This window comes from Sinocyclocheilus grahami, unplaced genomic scaffold, assembly GCF_001515645.1.
Source record: "Sinocyclocheilus grahami isolate Dianchi unplaced genomic scaffold, SAMN03320097.WGS_v1.1 scaffold1415.1, whole genome shotgun sequence".
NCBI classification, from domain to species: domain Eukaryota; kingdom Metazoa; phylum Chordata; class Actinopteri; order Cypriniformes; family Cyprinidae; genus Sinocyclocheilus; species Sinocyclocheilus grahami.
The window spans coordinates 122,601-133,155 of record NW_015506594.1 but is presented as its reverse complement, the minus strand read 5'-3'; the positions used below and the strand labels follow the sequence as shown (position 1 = coordinate 133,155).

The 10,555-nt window shown below is 31.5% G+C and overlaps 1 pseudogene; it reads right to left on the bottom strand.

Annotated features, from left to right (window-relative positions):
* LOC107570101 (cancer-related nucleoside-triphosphatase-like) overlaps positions 1 to 7,540 on the bottom strand; it is a 10,433-nt pseudogene extending 2,893 nt beyond the window's left edge.
* Positions 7,541 to 10,555: the final 3,015 nt, after the last annotated feature.

Here is a 10,555-nt window from a genome sequence, read left to right as displayed (position 1 = left end):
GTAATGGCTGATGGAAATTCAGCTTTGCATCACAGAAATAAATTATATTTTAAAGGATATTAAAATAGAAGCCATTATTTTATATTGTAATAACATTTTGCAAGATTACTGTCTTTTTTCTGTATTTTTAATCAAATAAATGCAGCCTTGATGAGCATAACAGACTTCTTTAAAAAACATTACAAGTCTTACTGATCCCAAACTTTTGACCGGCAGTGTATATATGTAATATCCGACAGTCAAATTAAATCGCTATGGATAAAATCTAACTACCATAACTATAACATTTTGTGGCCAAAACGCCTGTTCTCCATTGAAGCCACTTCAAAATACAATTTAAACAAACATATATACAGTATATATATATTAGTTTTTTTCATGTCCGATTGTTTATTTACCTTTATTTAACTATTTTCTTTTGGTGCCATCAGCCAATCAGAATCCACCTGACTTTTGATATTTTAACAGAAAATAACTGTAGTGTGTGCTTGGAACAAACAGACCATACAATCTGTTGTTGTAGATGCCAATATGGTATCAGTGTAGTTATCATTGATATCTTGATGTGAACAGGCAAGTGACATTACAATAAATTAAGCACTGTAGCTTTAAATGGGTTGCTGTGGAAATGTTCTTTTTGTAAAGAATAGTATTCCACTAAAAAGACAAGATAAACATAAAAAATGAAACTGAAGAGAGGCCATACTGGACAGTTAACAACAGACTGTAGCTGATTGGTATAGTGTTATCCCTGTGGTTCCCTGTGTTCTATTCATTTCTGACTGATTTATCCTCACTGTTGGAAGTCTTTGTGCTGCTTAATGTCCCGTCAATCATTGTTGCCATAGTGACCTCTCCACCCCCTGCCTGCATGAGATGGGCCACTTCATCATCCCCACTATGTGTGACACCCTCCAGCTGCAGAACTTCCTCCAGAGCCAGGCCCAGGAGGCCCGGAGACGCATGCGACGCAAAGACAAGTGAGTGCTTGACCTATCATTGCACATTAACATGAAATCAGAATTTACCGTTTGTCTTGTGTCTGTTCTTATTGTGCATGATTCATCAGTATATTATTATAAAGACCAAACATGTTTGTTTTCATAATCAAAATGTTTTCATAATCACAAATTAAAAGGTAATGTTTCTATTTTGCTGTATGTAATAATGTAACCAGGGCTATGTGTGAAGGGCAGGAAAAACTAAATTAACCACAATTACTGCCTTAAGATTCATATTTTTTGATTGCACCCTACATTATTTCCCCCTGAATATTATGGAAGCCCATTTTTGCCACTGAATAAAAAATAAAAGAGGTAATTGCGACTTTTTATCTCACAATTCTGACGTTTTTTCTCAGAATTGCGTGATACAAACTCGCAATTCTGAGAAATAAAGTGAGAACTGCGAGATATAAACTCACAATTCGGACTTTTTTTTCTCGCAATTGACTTTTTTTCTCGGAATTGTGAGATATAAACTCGCAATTCTGAGAACAATAGCAGTCTTTTTTACCCCCTCAAAATTGGACTTTAACTCGCAATTGCAAGTTTTTATCTCGCAATTCGGACTTTATAACTCGCAATTGTGAGTTTATATCTCACAGTTCTGTGAAAAAAAAGTCAGAATTGTGAAATAAAAAGTTGCAATAACCTTTTTTTTAATATTCATTCAGTGGCGGAAATGGGCTTCCATAGAATATTCTGTTACACCTAAAGAAAAGAAAAGTACAATAGAAGCGTTCGTCAATAATTTAGCCTAGTATAAGGGTTCTTTTTAGCCATTAGAATTATTGTCTTTTTGGGAAGAAATTAATGCTTTTATTCAGCAAGGATACATTAAATTGATCAAAAGTGACAGAAAAGACTTTAAGATTTTACGAACATTTTCTGATTCAAATAAATGCTGTTCTTTTGAACTTGCTGTTCATCAAATATTAAGCAGTACAACACTGATATATTAATAAGAAATGCGTCTTGAGCACCAAATCAGCATGTTAGAATGATTTCATGTGACATTGAAGACTGGAGTAATAAGTAACAGGAATAAGTAACATTTTAAAATATATTTACATGGAAAACAGTTATTTTAAATTGTAAACATATTTCTAAATATTACTGTGTTTTTGATCAAATAAATGCAGCCTTGTTTAGCATAAGGAACTTAGCATAAGAGCAAAACATTTTTTTTTTTTATCGGCATCCATAATAAAACGTTATACTAAAAATCATATAGACTTTCATATTTTTAACAATATCTTATTCTTGTATTCCAGGCACAAAAACAACAATCTAAACATTAAATCATAATACATTTACCTGATCAGCAAAACTGTCAAAAATAAATAAATAAAATCTTCTGTGGAGCATATGTTTTGTGTCCCTGGACGATATGTTCTCTTGTTTCAAACATAATCAGGATTACATCACAAAAGGATATATATATATATATATATATATATATATATATATATAATTTTTTATTTTTTTTATAAATTATAAAAAAAATAAAAATAAAAAAAAACTGATATTTACAGGTTTTCCATCACTTGTATGAACTATAATTATAACTAAAACTGGAACAATTACATTTATTCAGTTTAAAAGCATAAACATGGTTATAATATAGCTGCGAAACAAGCAATATTAAATTAGTTAAAATGCATGAGACTGAAACATTCAAACCACAAATGAAAAATATTCAGGTTATTGGTACTATTACAGAAATCTGACTGGTTTCATTTACTGTATGTATGACTGATAAATATGCATCACATTAAGTATATTAGTTTGTTAAAACGGTGTAATCCAAATGAATGGAAATTTTATATGCAATTCAAATACATAAATCTTACTTTTAGGCCTAAATATTTGCTAAATGTATCATAGGGTCATATACATTTTTTGAAATAGGAAAATGACAAGAACAAAGTATTTCTTTAGCATCTAGTGATCTGCAGTATCTCTCTGCCGCATGTGTGAGTGTTGCATGCAAATGAAAGGTGAGAAGGAAAACTTGAGCGATGTAAAACATATCTTTACCATGAATATCTTGACGTCCTGTCGGCTGCGCACTTCCTCCACCAGCGCCAGAGGTTTTGCTTTAGGAACCGGGATGGTGCCCAGGATGGAGCGTCTGTCTCACCGCACGCTGAACAGCTCCATCTTTCCCATCTCATCGATGACCAACAGCCTCCTGCATCCCTCCCGCATCTGCTCCACAAGGACAGCAGATAATGAAACTCAAATCTCAGCAAGAAATATGATATGGAACACGTCTTCAAGGAGATGTTCGTTTAATAACCCTCATTTTGTTTCAAACCCGTATGATTTTCTTTCTTTCATCGAACATCGACCATGACCCGTGGCTGCTAAGCTCTAAAAGTGACCAAAAACATTTCATGTTATCATAATCTTCACATCTGCATATTAATATACATCATGCCAGACTTGAACTGGTGTTTGGCATCACTGACATGCCAGAATTCTGCTTTAGTCGTATAGTTTCTTGGTGTTGATAACGTCTCTCATATTGTGTTAAGAGCATCAGGGTTATTATAGTTAACTAAAACTAAAACCATACAAAGACATCAAAAACTTAACTGAAATACAAAAAAAAAACAATTCTACTAAATTACTAAAATATAAAAAATAAGCGTAAACCCGTTGTGGTTCTGGTATGTTACTGTTGTTAATGAGTATCAATCAAAAAAAAAAATTAATAAAAAAATATATAGACATTAAAAAAAGTAATAAAAATGGCAATACATCTGTTACTTAAAATAAACGTTAACTGAAATGAAAAAATACTATTATTAAAAATATAAATAAATAAATCAGGTTTTGGTATATTTTGTTTGTTAATAAGTACAAATCAATTTAAAAAAATGATTTCAGTTTCTAGGTAACTTTTGTTTTGTAATCTTTGTTTGACGATGTACTAACATATCTTAAACCAAAACTAAAATGAATAAATATATAGACATTCAAAAAAATAATAATATTAAAAATGACAAAACATCTCTGTTAAAATAAAATAAAAGTTTACTGAAATGAAATAAAATATATATTAAAAACTTAAACCTGTGTGGCTCTGGTAAATGTTTTTAAGTAAAAATCAATTAAAAAAATAATTTCAGCTAGTTGCTAGTTAACATTTCTAATTTTCATTTTGTTTTTATCTTGACATAACATAACTAAAATAAAATATGGACATTTAAAACAAAGTAATACTAATAAAAATGACACAAAATCTCCATTATTTAAAATAAACTAAAAGTTTACTAAAATTAAACAAAATATACCAGAACCACACAGGGTTTAATATTTGATATGTTTTTGTTTGTCAGTAAGTAAAAATCAATTAAAAAAAATTATTTCAGTTAGCTGCCAGGTAACATTTCTCATTTTCATTTAGTCTAACTATATACTAACATAACTAACAGGAAAATAAAAATGAACAAACAAAACAAAATTACTAAAAGTTGAACTGAAATTAAAATGGAAAATATGAAAATAAAAAACGAATTTAAAATACTGATTAAAAACTATGATCATATCTCAATGATAGTGTAATAACGGAGTCTATACACTCGAAGGTCTCGCGCACACAGCACATCCTACGCTAACTATCACCGAAGATGAAGATGAAGGCTCTGGCAGCAGACACACTCCATGTGTCAGTCAGCAATGCATGACTGTGGGTCACAGAGAGATGAAATATGTGTCTGCTTATGATATGTAGCATTGCGCTGAAGATATGAAAGTTCAGAACCTGAAAAAGACTGTCTCATAAACTGGAGAGTTGTGAATAATAACTGAGATGTCCTCACATAAAGCTATTGTGTGGTTTCACAACACACTGAATGTAGCACACAAGCCCAATGGACTACTTTTATCCTGCTTTTTGTTATTTGTGGAGCTTGAAAGACACAAGCTTTTTTTTTTTTAGGCTTTCAATTGTAAAGATCCTGCTAAAATCTTTTGTGTTTTTCAAAGGCAGGCCAGAGACTTTCCCTGTAGTTATTAGTTTTTTGAAGCTGTAAATAAAACAACAATTATTGGAGTATGTTTAACATGAAAATACTATTTCAGTCTTTGTACTTCAAAATTTCATGTTTAATTCAATGTCTTACTTGTTGTTTTTTTTAGTAATTTCTGAGTGAAAACTGTTTCAAAGCAGTGTTATTTTAATATCACTCAGATTTTATTCATTTTTATTCATATTTTGAATTACTGTTTTTTTATATTTTCTGTTTTAATTTTAAACTTTTAGTAATTTTGTTGTGTTTTTTTGTCATTTTTAGAAGTTTTAATTTTTTATTTAATACATCTATACAGTTTTTGTAGTAATTTTATTTCGGTTTTAGTTATTTTATTAAATCAAGTTAAACTAAATTAAAATAGTTTGGTTGAAATCAGTTTTTAATATTATTTTATTCCAGTTAACATTTTATTTAATTTAAGCAACAAAAAATGTTTAAGGTTTTAGTTTTAATTTTAATGTACTAACACAACTACAAAAACTAAAATAGAAATGAATAAAAAAATATTTTTAAAAAACTTATAAAAATGACAAAACATCTGTTACTTAAAATATATATACTTAAATATATGAAAAAGTTAAACCATGTTTGGTTATTAAATAAGGGTAAAATAAACTAAAATAAATAAAGTTTGGTTGAAATAAAAAAGTTGCAGTTTTTATATTTCATTTTATTCCAGTTAATGTTTATTTTATGTCAAGTAACAAAAATGTTTTAGTTTTAATATTAATTTTGATGTCCTATTTTAACATAGTTCACTATAATAACCCTGTTTTAAAGTCAATCCTAAACCAGTTTTGTTTCAGTGTATATCGTACATCAGTTTAGATTTATTCCACTGAATGATGAACCCAATAGCATGTATAGTTGTTGTTTACATCATCCATCCATCTAGTTTGACTTGATGTACTAACATAAAACTAAAACTAAAATGAAAATAAATAAAGCTACAGACATTAAAAAAAACTAATGAAAATAGATAAAATTTCAATTTCAATTTGAAATTACATAAAATCTATTCATCCGTACATCTCTGAAAAGAGGGAGCGCGAGACTCTCAAATGACTGGAGATCGACCACCTGCGGCGGATTGAGCGCTGGATCAAACACAGAGGAGTGTGTTAGTGGAGGAGACAACAGCAGTGCACACAAGCAGGGGCGGATTTAGTGAATTGGGTGGGGGCCCCAGGCAAAATATAGGAATGTGGCCCTATACATTTGCACACATTTTCCTAGATCAGCCTCGAGGTTCCTTTTTTGTTGTGATGCTTGCTGCTGCACAATGGTGCCCCATAATTGTGTCCAATGTTTCTACATTTTTCATGTACGTGTTATAATGGCTTTCTTTCATGCTGCAGACCACGAAATAGCAACTGATTTACAGATGAGATACAGGTTTTCACAAAAACAAAATAAATTATAAAATGATAAACCTCACAAATTAGCCTTTAAACTATTTTTTTTTAAAGAAAAGGGATGAGTCAGAAATATAAATTTATTATATTCATTTAAAACGGGGTTATGTGTGTGCAGTTTCGGTCTAAACGAAAACTGCAGACGGGATTATTGAAAATGCACATTCATTCTCTGCCAGCAGGAGGCGCTTTTGGAACATTAGAAATATAGCGGTTTCGCCGGTAACGGCTATGAACAAAGCAGAGCTCCGCTCATCAATGCTACTTTATCAGATCAAATTAAAATGCCTTCAAAACTTTTCTGGAGACAGTCAATTCCCTTCAGAGATTCGTTCATATAATAGCTTGAATTAGTGAGAAGTCCACTGATGAGTTACCAGCATAAGCCTATGTGCCTGGGCTCATACACTCTCCAAAGGCTGTTTAATTCTAAACTTGAAAATACATTTAATTGTAGTTATTTTAACAAATTTTTTTAAATGAAACTAAAACAATTATGAAAAGGAAATGATACGTTTACATATCTAAGGATTGTATCAACCAAAAAAGTGTGTATGCGTATAAATGTGTGTATGCGTATAAATTACTCATAAATGAGTAAGCGGCATTTAAAACAATAAACATGTAATATGCACTGTTGCTCAATGTTTAATTACAGCTTCAGATGCATGATATTTTCATCTCCTTCAAGCAGGATACACAAGAAGCATGTTCAACTCGGACGGTTGTCGTGGTAATAAACACCGTAAACAGCAACCGTTCGAGTGTCAGCGCTTAATGCGCATCTCATATATGAAAAGCATTTTAGGGGGCCCTTGGCTTTTGGGGGCCCAAGGCGGTCGCCTGCCTTTGCCTAATGGGTAAGTACACCCCTGAACACAAGAGCAGTGGCTGACTGATGGAGAGATGAGCAGAGACGATACCTGAGCCTGGACAGCCGTCCTCTGTCCCCTGTGAGCGTGACCACATCAAAGCCCACTCTCCTGCCTCGCTCTCGGACCTCCTCTGTGTCGAAACCACTGACAGAGATGCCGGCCGAGACCACGGCATCGCACACTTTCTTCACCAGAGTGGTCTTACCCACACCTAGCAGAGGTAAACACTGTGTTTTACGGTCATTTGCCATCTTAAGTCACCATAAATGGGTTTATTTTTTTTGTGAGAATGACTGCTTAACCGATAAATTAATAAATGCCCATTAAATATTGATTTGAATATTGAAATTTTATCTCGCAATTCAGTTTTTTTTTCCATCACAGAATAAATTGAGACTTTTTATCTTGCAATGCAGACCATTTATTTGATCCAGGTTGTGAGTTTACAGCTCACAATTAGTTTTTTTTTTTTTTTGCCACCATGAAATAAATTGCAACTGTTTATCTAACAATTTTATCTTGCAATTCGTACTTTTTCGTACTAGTTTTATTTTTATTTGCCACAGAATAAATTGACTTTTTTTTATCTCACAGTTCAGATTTTTTTCTGCAATTGAGAGTTTATATCTCCCAATTATGAGTTTCTATCTTTGTATCTCAGTCTCCAAATTGTGAGATTTAAACTCAGAAATGTAAAAAAAAACTAAAAGTTAGAATTGTTAGATAAAAAGTTGCAATTACCTTTATTTATTTATATAAATAAATATGAAATAAGCTTCCATAGTGAAGTGTTATGAAATTGGTTGCTTGGATCAGTGGTCAGAATACTGATTTTATTTCAATTGCATATCCAAAGTACCTTGCTAACACCATCTGATACATCACTGTACCATGGTAACTCTAAAGTTTTGGTTTAAAATCAAAGCTGAGAGGAGCTGTTAATTTATTAGGCTATTTTAAAATTAAGAAACATTTTTATTTATTAGTATATTATTAATTTAAAAACATGCAAAATCTCTAAATGAATGTCCTCTATACTGTCTGTAAGAGTAGCAATTTACTCCAAGGGTGTAGGTTTGTTTTGAGCATTGGTGGGGACATAACATCAGACAACAGACATTTAATTGTTTGATCGAAATTATTGCAAGGGACAATTTAGTAGTGGCTGGATGTCATAGCATCTCTACAAAACTCTACACCCTTGAAAATCTATAAAACTTAAATATGAAGAGGTCAAGCAACAGATTAATGAGTTAATCCAAATTTCACAAAAAGCTTATGGACGTAATTATAATATAAGTCAGACACTGAAGTGAGTTGCTGTTTTTGTCTCTTCTGAGGAAGATTCATTCACTTGTTTTGTATACCCACACAGAGAAATTTTGGTTAATGTTGATCTGATTGAGTTAAACCATGGTAACCACAAATGAACCATGGTTTTGCTACACTAACCATAGTTGAACCATGGTATTTGTAGTAAAACTGTGGTTAAACAAAAAAAAAAACTAAACATGGTTACTACACTTTATAATAAACCATGGTTAATTTTCTTAAGGGATTTATATTGTATTCTTTCTTTCTTTTCTTTTTTTTCTTTGTTTTGTTTTTATAACTGTACTGCCTTAATGGCCTGATGTTTTGTACTGTTTAACAAAAAAACAAAAAAATAAAAAAATAAATCACATCTGATTGAGTTAAACCATGGTAACCACAAATGAACCATGGTTTTGCTACACTAACCATAGTTGAACCATGGTATTTGTAGTAAAACTGTGGTTAAACAAAAAAAAAAACTAAACATGGTTACTACACTTTATAATAAACCATGGTTAATTTTCTTAAGGGATTTATATTGTATTCTTTCTTTCTTTTCTTTTTTTTTCTTTGTTTTGTTTTTATAACTGTACTGCCTTAATGGCCTGATGTTTTGTACTGTTTAACAAAAAAAATAAATAAATAAATAAATAAATCACAAAAAAATGATTCGATTGATCTGAATCAAATGATTCGCAAAACGCGATCCGATTGGAGCGCTTCGAAACAGTGAATCATTTTGCGACGCAATGGTTTAACTGATTCGGAGTTTCGAAAAGCTCTCTTTCACCCATCACTACGTGCTTTTTAAAATCATTACAAGCGATGTCGAAATTCTAAAATGAATGTCTCCGTCTTAACTGTTGATCGACGTGACTAGTTTGAACCAATCGGAGCGGTTCCAGCGTGAATGACTCACTCAATTGAATCGGTTCGTCTGTTTCTCCGCTACGTACTACTGGCTTAGCTCGCTAGTTTTATTAACACTCCAAAGAGAAAGGAAAAATTGAAATCGCATCATATGACCCCTTTAACTGAAATAAGCGGGGGGAAAAAGTATGATATTTACAAATAAAATATCTATTTTCTACATCCAACATAAATCTAGAACATATTCAGGTGATGAAACTGGTTTACTGCTAACTAGAGAAAACACTCTATTAATGTCACACGCTGCTGCTCAAAATAGATGTTAGATGGAAACACCGTGCTCGATTATGATCGAGTTTGTAGCTTAATTGACTATATTTGAAATAGTGTGAGCACTGCGCAGTTGCAGACAGTTCAGTAGGAAATAAGCTGAAATCATCCAGTCTCTCATACCATTGAAGTGAATGTTCATAAAAATATATATTTTTTTATTGCATATGAACATACAGTATATAACAATAAGAGAAATACAACTTTGCATAGATTATTGCTACATCCGGCTACATGATTATGACCTTATGACGCAAGCTCAGAGGGCTCCCTGTGCACCGCAGGACTCACAGGGTCTTGTGCAACTTAATTTAGTTAATTGCGCAGGAATGTATTCATTTCTCACAAGGAATATTAACCAATCTGCTGTTTTTATCAAAATAATTGCACGATTTTTTTTTTACTCTCAAACTATTCTCAGCGGTTTAAAAGAAAAGAAGCATAGTAAATTATATGTTGTCAAATAATGATATTTATAGGACTTAATATTATATTACTTTAGCGTTGCGTCTGATTATCTGCAGCTTTTTTAATTTAAAAATGCATTGCTGAAAAAAATTATAATTTATGATATTGTTTGATATTAAAGAAAGATTGAGGAGGTGGTGTCCCATTAAATAAGATATCATATAAATTAAACAAATATATATTTAATATATATATACAGTGTATATATATATATATATATATATATATATATATATATA